Source organism: Panthera onca, chromosome B1, assembly GCF_046562875.1.
Source record: "Panthera onca isolate mPanOnc1 chromosome B1, mPanOnc1 haplotype 2, whole genome shotgun sequence".
In the NCBI taxonomy this organism is placed as follows: Eukaryota; Metazoa; Chordata; class Mammalia; order Carnivora; family Felidae; genus Panthera; species Panthera onca.
The window spans coordinates 138,085,471-138,100,812 of record NC_138342.1 but is presented as its reverse complement, the minus strand read 5'-3'; the positions used below and the strand labels follow the sequence as shown (position 1 = coordinate 138,100,812).

The 15,342-nt window shown below is 34.1% G+C and overlaps 1 long non-coding RNA gene across 1 annotated transcript in view; it reads right to left on the bottom strand.

Annotated features, from left to right (window-relative positions):
* LOC132691966 (uncharacterized) overlaps window positions 1–15,342 on the bottom strand; it is a 131,492-nt gene that overhangs the window by 60,524 nt on the left and 55,626 nt on the right. The gene's annotated exons all lie outside the window — the stretch shown is intronic.

Sequence of the window (15,342 nt, the reverse complement as noted above, 5' to 3'; positions counted from 1 at the left end):
CCATGCCAACACAGGATGACTCAGACATTATCAAAAAAAAAAAAAAAAAAAAAAAAAGAACTGAACAACTGTGCTATATTGATGGCAGATGGGGGAACACATACAACTGGATTAGGGAGGTAAAAAAGCACAATGGAGCATATTGGACAATCTGCAGAACAGAACTTGTTATTGGACCTGGTGGAGCAGAGCATAAGAAAACACATACGGACACAGAAACTCACATTTCCAGGAGAAGACACACAGTCACTTCTAAATGAATCAAAAGATTGGTCATCTCCCCAAAAGACACAAATTGTCTATTGAAAATAGTGACTGCTGAATTAGCTTGGGTATATTACTATAGGAATGAAAAGTAATTATCATATTGTTCCTTTAAACACAAAAGGACATTTTAATAACATATGTTTTGGCTTTTTATGGTGTAGTGCTAATTCTGAGGATCCTGCCTATAATGATACTCTCTAAAGTTTATCAAGTTGTTGAGTCATGGTGAAAGAAAAAAGAAGAGAAGGAGAGGAGAGGAGAGGAGAGGGGAAGGGAGGAGAGGAGAAGAGAGAGGGGGAGGGGAGGAGAAAAGATGAAGAGAAGAGAAGACAAAAGAAGATAAGAGAGAGAGAGAGGAAGAAGGAAGGGAGGGAGGAAGGAAAAAAAATATAGAAAAGAAAAATTCCCCTTCTAGCTTTTAGGAATTTTGACTTAAAAAGTGGAGTTTCAAATAATCTTGATTTCTATCAAGTGTGATGAAACTGCAGAAAATATGAAACTACAGACTGTTACCTTGTTCAAATAAAAACTAGACTCTGCTCTCATGTTTGGCAGAGAACACAAATGTAGATTTTGGCAAATCCCATTTAGTCTATAAACTTCTTACCAAATAAATGAAGAGATCCTACTTGCTAAACATCCCGCATATCTTGTAAATAGCAATGTCAAACGGAGCGGGGTTTGCTGACTTGTGATACTGAGGCTTTCATAGTAAAGATTTTCTTTGCTTTCTCACTTTTCAGTTTTCTTAAAACATGCATGAGCCCATGATAAGATTTCAACTTGATATAAAAGGACAGAGATAGCCTTCTTAGACTTGCACCTATAAGATAATTATCATTTTTTTCTGGCCATAGAGATCATCTTAAAATGTTGGCCTGCCATCAAATTATATTTTCAGTGTGTACATATAGGATGTACTCTAATTTGGAGATACATTGGAGATGAAAAAGAGGGAAACCATTATAGTAAAAGAAAAATTATGCTGTTTCACCTAAACTGTTTGATGATCTTTGAAAAGGACATATGAGCCTAGAAAAGGATAAAATAACTGAATTTGAGTTATTCACTGTTATTGTATGTATGAAAGAAATTCCCAAAGTGAAAATAACAAACTATAGGAAATAAGATGGCTTTGGAACTAAAAAAATAAGAAAGAAAGAAAGAAAGAAAGAAAGAAAGAAAGAAAGAAAGGAAGGAAGAAGGGAAAGAGGGAGGAAGGAAGGAAGGAAGGAAGGAAGGAAGGAAGGAAGGAAGGTTGGTTCACCAGAAAAAGGAAGCCAAGTTAAATACAACTTTCTTATGTCTTTTAATTCACTTGAAATTTAACTTGTTTCCCAAAAATCAAATTACCTCTGTGCATTTAAACCATTTTCTTTAAGAAAGGGATATATAATTCATGATAACATCCACGTGCTTCAGAATGATTAAAAATGATGGACACTTTAAACATGAATAGGCTGTATAATACATTTATGAGTACAGAAAATCTGATTGGTAAATGACTGGTCTACCAGATCTAGCTGGCAGTGTAAGTGGCTAGACACTTGGAGAGCTGCAAACTAATTCCTATCATCTAAAAACTTTCTGGCAAGTAAAATTCTAAATATTCTATGCTCAAATGTTTCTGGTGTGAGGATATTTGGTTTGCTGCCATCTCATTAAATGTGGAACCAATGTGACACAGCCTTGAGAAGACGAGAGTTGCAAGTCAGAGTGAGTTTTAAAAGAAAAGAAAGATGTCTCAATGGCTGTAGGCAGTTCAAACAAGTATTACTAGACAAGGAAAAAGAGAGTAAAAGTATTCTACTGTATAATAGGACAAAAGAAACATTATTATCAATATTATTTAAAAATAAATATGGGTAGGGACACTGGGTGGCTCAGTCATTTAAGCATCCGACTCTTGATTTCGGCTCAAGTCCTAATCTCACAGTTCATGAGTTTGGGTCCCACATCGGGCTCTCTGCTGTCAGCATGGAGCCTGAGTGGTTTTCTCTCTATCCCTCTCTATGCCCCTCCCCCATTCTCTCTCTCTCAAAATAGATAAATAAACTTTAATAAAAAGCTAACATTATTTATCATAATAATAATATGGTCTATAAAATTTAAATTATATATATCTTTAACTTTTTTTTAAATTTTAGACAGAAAGAGAGAGAGTGGGAATGGGGGAGAGGGGCAAAGGGAGGGAGAGAGAGAATCTTAAGCAAGCTCCACCCTCAGTGCAGAGACCTATGCAGGGCTCAATCCCAGGACCCTGGGATCACGACCTGAGCAGAAATCAAGAGTCGGATGTTTAACTGACTGAGCCACTCAGTCGCCCCTTACTTCAACTTTTGACAAGTGTTTTATATATGATATGTTATCTTAATTATTCTTTTGGTTGCATTTCTAATTTTGAAGTATATACTTAATATTTATGTTAGTATCACTATTGAGCAATGCCAGTTGTCTCCACTTTGTAAGACAAAGCTATTATTGACATATAAATTTTCCCATTCTACATTCCCACATTCACACCTCACCTTTAGTCAGCTGCACTTTTACTTTTACACCCATGGTACTATTCCTCTAGTATTTTCTTCCTAAGTTGATCTATATTTTATAATAAATAACAGAAAAAATCACACTACTGTAGACATAATTGTCTCCAATTCATAGATTGTCTTGAAGATAGCAGCAGCAGCAATAATAATAGTAGTGGTAGGAACAGTAGTAGTTATGGGGTAATAGTGCTGTTACTATATTTTGTTGACATTGTAAAAACTTTTCTTTAGCTTACTTGCTTTTATCAAGACTTCATTGTATTTCTCCTTGCTTAATCAAATTTTCTAATTTCCTTAGTTCTTTTATTGTCCTTTTGAGAGACTCTACCTTCAATCTCTATTCTCATGGTGAAACTTTGATCTCCCCACCTGCAATTGGGCTGTTACCTTAAGAATTACTGATAGCAAGAGCCACTGTTACCTGGTTTCTAACAGTTTTTCTTCTTTGATGTACATCCCACTCTGCCAAGACACATCTTCAACTATTTAACAAAGGCTGTAACAAGTTAAACTTTCTGAATTCTTATATATCTGTCATGCTTTTAAAAATTTCTCACACATGGGGGTTCCTGGGTGGCTCAGTCAGTTAAGCATCCGACTTTGTCTTAGGTCATGATCTCATGGTTTGTGAGTTCGAGACCCACATCGGGCTCTGTGCTGACAGCTCAGAGCCTGGAGCCTGCTTCACATTCTGTGTCTCCCTCACTCTCTGCCCCCTCCCCACTCACACTCTGTCTTTCTCTCTCAAAATAATAAATAAGCATTAAAAAAATTTAAAACAAACTTCTCACAAGTGAATTAATAGTTTGGCTGAGTATATATCTCTGATAGAAAAATCATTTGCTTATAAAGTTAAAAGTGCTGCTGCTATGTCTTTCTAGCATCCATATTACTGTTAGGAAACTCATTTCCAATCTAGTTTGTATATTTTTCCTGAACATTTGTTTTCTATGTGTTTGTGTGGGTTTTTTAAATCTAATTTTATTATTTTGGTTTTTTTTTAATTTTTATGATTTTTTTATTTAAAATATGTATTTTTTAAATTTTATTATTTTGAATCATCACTAAGTACTCAGTGAGACATTTCAATCCGATTACTTGGATATTTCTCAGTTCTTGGCACATAGAGGTTAAGGAGAAGTAAAGTTTTAAGAAAGTTAATTAACAGTAAATTTAATCAAGATTTGCACATAAAAGTTATAAGGGGTTAATTGCAATTTTGAAGATTACTTTTAACACAAAGCATTCAAGCTTTAAGAACACTAAGATCTAGAGAGCAGTGAAAGGAAAGAAAGAGACAATGATATAGAAAAGAAGTTTGTAACTATAACATGAGTATCAAGAGCATAATATCACTGAAGAGGCAGCAAGAGAAACTTGCAAGCCATGAATGACCAGTGGAACCAAATGCTTCAGAGGAATTAGGCAAAGAAATACCATGTAGGAGATTAGATATATATTTTTTTCTTTTAAATTTCAAGTCACCCTTATATAGTGTTGTACAAGAGTGGAAGTCAAATAGAAGAGGATGAAAATAAGGAGCACATGTAGGTTGTAATTAAACCTGATTTCAAGGAGATTGAATGAGAGATTAGTCCTGAAAGGGCATTTTAAAATAATCATTTAAAAAAAAAATATTAGCAATTGAGGGACGCCTGGGTGGTTCAGTTGGTTAAGTGTCTGACTTCAGCTCAAGTCATAATCTAGGGTTCGTGAGTTCAAGCCCCACATCAGGCTCTGCGCTGACAACTTGAAGCCTGGAGCCTGCTTCAGATTCTGTGTCTCCACTCTCTCTGCCCCTCCCTTGCTTGCACTCAGCCTCTCTCTATCTCTCTCTCTCAAAATAAATAAACATTAAAAACAATTTAAAAATAAAATAAAACATTAGCAACTTGAGAATATTTAAAGATATAAAGAAAGGAACCTTTTCCAAGAGCTTGAACATCTTAGAAAAAAAAGTGCATTTTCATACCACTAAAGTCTCAAATGTGTTAAAGGTTGATAACCTGAGACCATTTATGATTTTAAGTTATTTACAAATGAGACATGTATATTTATTGCTATACTGAGATGAGATCAGTATATGTGAAAAACTCAGGTTTTTCTATTGTATGAAGCAATCTATATTATTATGATTAATAAACTATATTATTAGTAACATATTATTGAGCAGGGGGGTTCAGGTGGGAATGAGCTGAAATTGGGAACTTAAATAAAATGAATCCTTGTGAGATAATATCTGTGGGTCAGCCACAATGAACTCAATTAGAGATAAGCAAAGGGCTGGCTGATCCGCAAAAAAGGATAAATTTGAATAACTATTTGACTTCAGGAAAATTATTAAGAACATGTGCATATATATTCAAACAGTGTTTCATTCAAACTAGTTAAATAACTAAAAGTTTTATATCTTTTTTCTATAAAAGCTCCAATATGTAGACTGAAATATTTAATTAATTATAACTATAAATTTCTTTTTTCATCCCTTCTTTGATTAGTATCATTTCCACTCCAGGGAAATTGGAATAATCTATAATCAAGGATTGAGCTGCAAAATTTTAAAGCAAATTAACCTTTGGGAAAGAGTAGCATCGTTTGTGTAATTAAAATAATGAAAATTCTGGGGCGCCTGGGTGGCTCAGTCGGTTGGGCGGCCGACTTCGGCTCAGGTCATGATCTCGCGGTCCATGAGTTCGAGCCCCGCGTCGGGCTCTGTGCTGACAGCTCAGAGCCTGGAGCCTGTTTCAGATTCTGTGTCTCCTTCTCTCTGACCCTCCCCCGTTCATGCTCTGTCTCTCTCTGTCTCAAAAAAATAAATAAACGTTAAAAAAAAATTAAAAAAAAATAATGAGAATTCTAAGAATAATAGTATTTGGATCTTTTCTATTCTTTATAAATGGAATCCTATTTGCATCCAAACAGTCAATCAAAAGTCAAACTCTAATTGTATATTCAGAAATTCCATCCTTGTGCCTCTATGTTAAAATATTTTTCTTTAAAAAAATGACTAGCTTTAGACAAGGATAAATTTGACATTTGCAAAAAATCATGGCCTCTGTTGAATGTCAATGTTAAACTTTCTTGACTTTTATTTATATATAAATGCAGGAAACTTTTTTATCATTTGCAATCTTAGAATTTACTTTTTATATTTTACCAATAATCTTTGATTACCTTAAGTTCAAAATTTAAATAATTTTGGAACATTTAAAATTTACTGTTCTTTTTGGACATGAAGCATAAAATACTTAAAAATATTTTAATGTTCATTCATTTTTGAGAGAGAGAGAGACAGAGTGTGAGCAGGGGAGGTGCAGACAGAGATAAATACACAGAATTCACAGCAGGCTCCAGGCTCTGAGCTGTCAGCACAAAGCCTGACTCAGCACTCAAACTCACAAGCCAGGAGATCACGACCGAAGCCGAAGTCAGATGCTTAACTGACTGAGCCACCCATGTGCCCCATAAAAACTTTTTAGTGACTGGTATAATGTTGGTGGTGACTTTGCATTTACATAATATGATCTTAGTAAATCTATGTACCTATTTACTGTCTTAGACAGTAAATCTATGTATATAACATGATTAGAAGAGTGTGACATGAATGACTATTACAGCTTGCCATGATGAAAAACACTTTTCAATACTGGTTGCAGTGACTGTTGACAAGGGAAACACAGGGAAGAAGTTAAGAAAAACATACAATAAGACCTTTACTTTTTAAAGTTTATTTATTTATTTTGAGAGAGAGAGACAGGGAGACAGAGAAAGATCAGAGCAGGCGATGGGCAAAGAGAACAGGAGAGAGAGAATCCCAAGCAGGCTCTGCGTTGTCAGCACACAGCCCGACACAGGGCTTGATGTCATGAACCACGACATCAAGAGTCGGACACTTAACCAAATGAGGCACCCAGCCACCCCATCAACAAGACCTTTATTTACCTGCCACAAATTCTTTTATATAAATGATATGAATGGTATAAATAAGCATGGAGCAAATTTATAATAAGTGACCTATAATAAGTCAAGAGAATATTTTGAGGTTCATATTGAAATTTTTGTGTTGGTAACCACATTAGAACATCATTTTAAGCAGACATGAAATACATTTGTCAGAAATGTCAAGAAAGAAAGAAAGAAAGAAAGTCAAGTCTTTCTTCTGAGGAACTGAGTGGGTGATATCATACACTATGATTTCTAAATTTCCTGGGGAACTTCCAGATTAGATAACTTTATGGTCACCCAAAAGGTAAATGCAAACAGACCCAATATGGTGTTAAAAATTAATCCCCAATTTCTCTGTGTATCTTAGTGGTTCCAACCAATACAATTAAACATTACAGTTTTCTAAATACAAATTTCAAATCCCAGCATCATTCATGGATATTAGTTGAAACCATGTTTGTGAACATGACCTTTCTTGACTACACATATACCATTAAACCCAAGATAAGGGCAGATAACAGACACACTTCTGGGTGGCCATGCCCAGAACCTCAACAAACAGTGTGAAATTTTTTTTTCTCCAAACATCTTACGCCCACTGTTTGTTTTATTTTAATTATTTGTTATTTATAATTAATTAAAAATTGTCTTAAAATGTGAACATTTAGCTATGACATCTTGAATTTTGCACTGTATACAATACACGTGAAGAGAAAAGACGCTTCTCAGTTTTCAAGGTAACGCTTTATGAAGAACTGCATTGTGGATAATAAAAAAACATAGTACTTTCTGAGATCCATTTATGGAAGGAAAATAAATATCTCTCCCAAAACAGTCATGGACATTCATGTAATACCTAGCAGAAACAGGAAAATGCTGATATGTAGAGGTTATTTCTGTGCTGGTTTTCCACATGATCCCTAACTTCTTGAGGCTTTTATTTTCTGAATTATCTCATTCAGATCAGACAGTTATCACGTGGCAAATATATGTGGGAATTGAAAAAACTGCATGAGAATGTTGAGAGTTGTACCTTTTATTTCTGAGCTCTAAACCCACTGTATCAGTCTCCAGTGATTTTTTTTTTTCATCATTCCTTGGTATTCTGAATAAGAAATATTTGTACTCAATGGAAAAGAGGCTAGATTCCTCAACTTAAAAAGTTCAAGGAAAGAAGGAGGCAGAAAGAGAAAAAACAATCTTGTGAAACGAGATGGAGATTGTTGAGATTTAAACATATGAGTAGCTTCAAAATATATGTGTCAAAAAGGTAGAAAAAGAAAAATTCTGAAAATGTTGACATGGATTTTGAATTAGATACCTCTTAGTAATCTTTCATAGATACAAGTAAAGTATGTAATTCCATTTTAATTATTTTCTGTATGATTCTTTAGAAGTAATTCAGAGTAAAGGTTAAGGCATCTGTCCCCTCAAATTTATCAGGTTTTTCTCTGGGCATTCAACTTAGACTTCAGAATTTAGGTATAATACCAACCAACTGATTAAACGTATGCCTTTCAATATTCAGAAATCTAAACTATCTCCCTCATAAAATAGCAAATTGGTTACTTTTCCTTACAACTTCATGACCATAAAATTACTTAAGAATTTGGACTTCTTTTTGGATAAAGAAAACAATCAGTGTTTAAGATAATTTTAGTGTTTCTGCCTTGCTTTTGTCAGTCAAGACCAGAAATTCTATGATTTGGGAGGCAACTCTAGAAATCATTCAGTAGTAGAGGCAAAGGCAAATTGTTATTAGAAATTTGGGTAAATTTTATTACATGATGTTCCATGAATCACATAAATTGGTATTATATACATTACTATGGTTAGGAAATAGTTTTGCAATTGTTTACATAAGAGCTAGTTTATAACATAAAAATTCACTATGTGAGAATTTATACGGTTCACAATAGTAGATGTTTATAGATTCAAGGTCACAAGATGTATTTCATATGTAACACATTTTACTTACTGGTCAAAGAAATATATTTCACTTTGCTTAGGTCAAAGTACATCCCCCAAACTGTCTCATTCTCCATATTCCTACTCCTAAGTGTCTAAAAATGTGTTAAGAAGCTGAAAAAAATGACTGGGATTTTGGTGGAGCTTATATGAAGAATTTATTATCCACACACTGAGGGAAGGGTTCAAAAAAATACTATCAGAGACCATATTTGGAAACTAGAATTAAAGAATAAAGTTATCAGCAAGATGGGTGGGGGTCGGGGGGGATGGTCCCTGCTCTCTCAGCATCCTTTAGAGAGGAATATTTGGGTCAGACTCAACTAGAAATAACATTGTGTTCCAGGAAAGAAATTTTCCTAAAAATATGCTCTACAGAGAGTATTTGAGTGTTCTTAAAAATGGTAAAATGATAGTCTGAACTTGGGTACCACCTGTTCAATACTTGTACTAATATCACTGGAAAACTCTAGAAGGTTGACAAGATTCTTTGTAGATTCTCCAAGTGCCTGGTAATAGAATAAGCTAGCATCCTTGCACAATACCAAGAGAACTGTGATAGTCTGATCTTACCGAAAATTATGTCTTTTCCAAGTCAACCCCTAATCTTAAGAAATAATCAAATATGAACCCTGTTTATCAGGAGATATAATTAATTGAATCAAGAATAGGAAAACAGAGTGAGAAATATATTATACCCTCCATCCACTTCCTGAGGTTGGCAGTGTTTGACTAATACATTGGGATTTTATTCATCATTGACTATTACACTTCTTTCATACCCAGAAGACAACATTATGTCACCATATGTGATTTCTGAAAATACAAGAGTTTAACTTTGGAGCCACCTAAAATGAAATGAGTGTCCAAGTTATGTCCACCCAGCTGCCCTTCATCTGAACAATGGAAACCATCCATCAACCTACATTGTTCAAGGAAGTTATGAAAACAGAGAGGGGAAGTAGGATATTCCTCAAGATTCTCTACCCTCCCCAACTCTTAGGTTTTTATTTTGTCAGGGTAGAGGGACTGAATATTGATGCTTTCCTTTGGTGGACTTTCTACCAGAATTTTTATTTGCAATGATTACTCTTTTGAAGCAATCAGCAAAGATCATAACAAGCAATTCCAACTGCCATTTTGACACATTCACAGAGCCAACAGAACAGCAGTCAGTCTCCAGCCCAAGGAATTTGTATGGTAGATATTTGGATGAGCATTAACAGTTTTGATCTTTAAGAGGCAGTCCTCTCCAGGAGCCTACCTTTCCAATAACCTAGCCAGATACTTCTAAAAATTAACTCTTCTGCTACTATATCCAACCATATGATCATCCGTATAAAACTTCTACCTCTACTTTCAGTTTTAGCCTCAGTTCTGTTTTTTTCTGTACTCTTTGTCCCAGAGAATTAGCTATTGGCAAGCTCCCAAGGAGATTACACCACATTAAGGATCATTCCAGAAATTCTGCTCAGTTCCATCCAGCTTCTTTATATATTCTTTCAGACCCACCGGCTTTCATGTGTTTCTCCCATAGAGAAAATCTTTGATAAGTTCCTGGGGAACATACCTGTGAGGAATAGGGCAAGCAAGTGGGAGCACACTACCAAAGATACAGTGCTCAATACTCTCAGCTTTGTGGAGCTCAGCTTTCATGTAATTGGAAACCTAAAGTATTTTCCTAGACTTGGATAACTAAAATAAATTAGATATCCCCACTTTCATCCACTGGATTCCTAAAGGCAAAGACTAGTGGGTGGAAGGAAACTTTTTCCATATTCTTGATCTGATTCCCTACACCCAGGGAAGAGTTGAAGTTTGGGAATATAACCACTAATTTTCTATGAACAGAATGTGATGCCACAGAGGAACTGCTTTGGCTATTGGGCCCATAAACACTAGGTTATTTTGACACGAGTATCATGTAATCATCAATTCTTTGGGGACTAGACATGGTTTTGCTCTTGCTTTAGTTGAAATAAACAAGCTTATCCAATGGCCATTGCTACATGAACCATTTGCCTCTTTATGTCTGAGTTGTCTATTTCTAGAAGAAAAGTGTATATATATATATATATATATATATATATATATATATATACACACACACACACACACACACTATATTTTACAGTTTTCTTGTTCAGCAAGTCTATTCCCATTATCTATTCTTCTAGTTTTATCTAAGAGAATCTAATTAGCCAGTGAAATTCCTCCTGGTAGTGTTATTAAAGGTGCCACAGAGAAATCATACAAAGTCCCAGTAGGAAGACAAGTGTGAAGGAGTTAGAATGTAAATAGAATAGTCTTTGGGTGATTCATTTACTTATGAAACATCTCTGCATTTGCAGACTGGCTAATGGAAAAGTGTGCTGATAAAGAAATTAATATGATATTCAAATATTTAACAACTGATAGAATGTGAACATCACAATGATCAAGCTCGTTCTAGAGGTCTTGTTTTGTGATAAACATTAACTCTTTAATAATAATATTAAGCATGTCAAAACCATTATTTAAAATCAGATTATTGTAGGATACATAATTTTCTTCTTATCATGCACTAAAATAAAAATAGTCAGTGAAAATAAAACGGTAATATGTATAGCTTACACTTACCCAAATGCTAAAAATGATTTCTTATTATGAATAAAGTCATGAATGTGATCTTTCAATAATTTTAAGCAAGAATGCAATCAACCAGATGTTGTCTTATATCATAGATTACTCTAGAAATTTGGTATGATGCAAATGATGTAAGAAGCTTCTGGTTGTCATTTTGCAATAACATTATTAACAAATAGTAGTTAAATGGTTGGATTTTTCTAGAGTCTTTGACTTAAAATGCAAAATGGAAACATCTTTATTTAATGCATATTTAATGAATCACACATGAAAATAAATGAAGTTCTGTTTACTTTCTGCATATTCTAATTATCAAAGGGGTTATGCTTGCTTTAAAACCAAAAAATAAAAATGTAGGTAACTGGATCCTCATCCCTTATTAGCAGTTATGTATGACTGTGTGTATGTAATTTTTATCTTTGTAATTTGATTAATTTTAAGATAAGAGAAATATAGAAGTAACATTTTTTTACATTTTTATATTATTGATCAATGTACTTTTAGAATATTTAAATCATGTTAAATCATTCCTTACAATTTTAATTTAACTTTTATTTTGGTTTATCTTCAGCAAACAATGTCTAATTATTTGTTAATGGTTATAAATGAGTATAAATAAAAATGATACCACAACCACTGGCAATTGCAAAAATCTTACCCCTATTTTGTTCTTTCTCATTGAATATGCCAACATATTATTCAGCATGACATTTTCATGGTTATTTAGAACACAAGAATCAATTTTATGTTTTTGCCATTAGACTATCTGATAACCCAATGAAAACCACTCATTTGAAAAGGAAGATAACATCTGCAAGTAGTTTGGCTGAAATGTTGTCTGTGATCTTCAGGAAAGAATCCCACTATTCTCCACACAATTCAAAACTATCTAGACTCTGTTGGTACCAAACTTTTTTTATAGTTTGCTTGCTCTAACCAGGGGGTGTCAACCGAGTAAGAAAAAGGTTGGTGTATTGGGTAGGATTCAACCAGAGAAGCAGAACTAACAGTTTGCAGATTCAGGATATTTATGACTGCGATATACAATTTTACATGAACTTATTGTAAGGAATTGGCATATAATTGTGAGCTCTGGCTAAGCACATCCACAACTGATAGGCCCGTTTTTGGACTGAAATCCTTTCCCTATACTCTATATGAAATCATATCTCAGAGTATAAGCCTAGATTTTGCTTTATATGAATAATAGTTCTGAAGGTGTGCAAGGTTCAGCACATCATGCTGGTTTCTTCGGTCTTCAGCACGAGTTTACTTCAAAGCTGTCAGAAAAGTGAAACAGTTTAAGTACTTTGATTTCTTCTAAGGACATTACAGAGGAGATTGTTTGTCTTTTAAATTATCCCCCGATTTAATATTTCTATTTAAAATATGAAAGCTGGAATTCATAACTGTACGTTGTATCATCCAGGAAAATTTTTCTCAGAGTAGAGGTGAATGTGACAATTAATGTTGGCAGGGGCAATTCTTGAATATAAAAAATCTGACCTTATTTGCTGGACCCACATGGGGGGACACTGTTGCTTTATGATTACATTATAAACTTTAGAATAAGATAGACATGGTTCAAGTAACAAATCTTTTTCATATTGGTTGTCTGATAATAAACATCATTTCTTCTTTGTGATCAGTTTCCTTGTCGTAGAAATAAAAGAAATAATACCTGTTGTTCAGGATAATCTGAAAATTAAATGGGATAATTCTTTTTACTGTGCCCAGAAGAGAGAGGCAGTAACTGTTAAATGATAATTTTACTGTGATATGCACTAAAATTATAAACTTAATGTTCTCTATGTGAACAGCCTGTCAATTTTCTACACAATGATCTGTACAGTGGCATGGGCAGAATACTCGTTGCCTAACAGACACCAGAAAATGAGAAGTGTGCAAAATTTGTAGTCTGATGACAAACCAATAGACTTTAAAGTGTTGGGTTCAAAGTACCTTAACTGACTGCATGACTTTGGCCAAGTCATTTTAATTTTCTTGACTTCATTTTTCTTAAAATGTATAATAAAGATAATGGTATATATCTGAGTTTAGCTGGGAAGAGTAGACAAAATAATAATGAAGTAATGATAGTAAACACTTTATTGAGTACGCTATAGACACTTAAAGTTTTTGTATACTAGTTAATTACAGAAATCATTTAAGTTAGGTGACAGTATTATTTCTATTTTACACTTGAGGAAATGGTGCTTGAAGAGAAGGAAGAGAAGGAAGAAACTTGCCTAAGTCTACCATACAAGTTAGCTCAAGTTTGAAATATGTCTGACTCCAAAGCCTGTAGATTTAAGCCCTCCACTAACATTTCTGGCACACTACACTTGATATTTGATAAACACCTGACATTTGGTAAGTACTTAATTATTTTTATTAGTTTTCACTTTTCCCTAATTAACTTCATGTCAGAGAAAAGGAAGAGGGTCTTGTGTGTTTGTTGGGAAAAAAAAAAAAATGATACCTCATGTTGAGAAAACAACAACAGGCTATTTTTCTGTGGCTGAACAAATATTCTTTTAATCACTAGCTTTGTATACATACACAAAGGTGTATAAATTAAATGAATAAATTCAAGCATCAACTACTTCTTCTGCATGGAGACAAATACTTGGTTTAGCTTTACTTTCTACCTAGTTTGTTCAACTCTGGTGGCAATGATGATTTTTCTATCATAAATAATGTCATATATTTTACTTCAAAGTAAACCCCCTTATTTTTAATACTTTACATATTAAAAAGCCAAAATAAAGCAGACCATGAGTAGGAGTAAATGCGTTTAAATTTCATTTATAGAGGGGCACCTGGGTGGCTCAGTCAGTTAAGCATCCGACTTTGGCTCAGGTCATGATCTTAAGGTTTGTGGGTTTGAGCCCTGTGTCAGGCTCTGTGCTGACAGCTCAGCGCCTGGAGCCTGCTTTGGATTCTGTGTCTCCCTCTCTCTCTGCCCCTCCCACACTTGGGCTCTGTCTCTCTCTCCCTCAAAAATAAATAAACATTTAAAAAAACTAAAACTCATTTATAGATAACTGTGTTTTTATTTCTTTAATATTTCTGGAAGGCAATATAAACAAGTTTCCATAATCTTTACTAACACATGGCATCTTTTTGAGTAATATAGCTATTTACATATTTAGTGGCACTTAACCAAATATAGGAAATGAACAGACAGTATTGAAAAACAGGCAATTGGGATATATTTGACTGTAACCCTTCATTTAGATTTTTACATCTATTCCATGTTTGACCAGATTAAACATATTTGCCCAAGATGCAGATAACAAGAGGCTTCTGATGGATGTAACTTTGAAAAATAAGGCGTTGACTTTTTTGGTTGGTATTTTATTTTTGTTTTCTTTTAACACCAGAAGCGGCTCCCTCAAGTGAAAAGTGTAAAATTTCTGGACTCTCTAAGGAGCCAAAGAAAATTACGTGTGGCATGAAGTGTGGTGATAAAGCACTTTTACTTTTTATCAAGATGTAATCCAAGAAGTCAGTGGGGATACATATGCTTTCTCCATTGCTATTAAAACATAAAACAAAATATCACAGTGACCAAGTATTTATATGCAACTCTATAAAGAGACCAAAGAGAGTGGACTTTCCTGAGGTCTCTAGGTTTCCAAATTGCTCAAGAAATATAACCATATTCCACAGAGGAATGAAAAAGGCTCCTTTGACATCTCAATATTTTAAAACCCTGAAAATAACTCACATTTAGCAAATTTTAGCTAAAATATAACTTGACATTAATGACAGGCTGCATTTGAACACTGTAATTTTTATTGAAATCAACTTTCTCCTGTAACAACCCAAGCAATTATCTATTTTACGTCTGTAGTTTCATAACTTTTACAACACACCACAGTATTGTCTATACATAGCTTCACAATGTTTCCAAAATTGGCATGTTCAGGGGGATATTGCATCATATTCTTGATGTTATTAAAAGTTAAACTCTAATGAAATA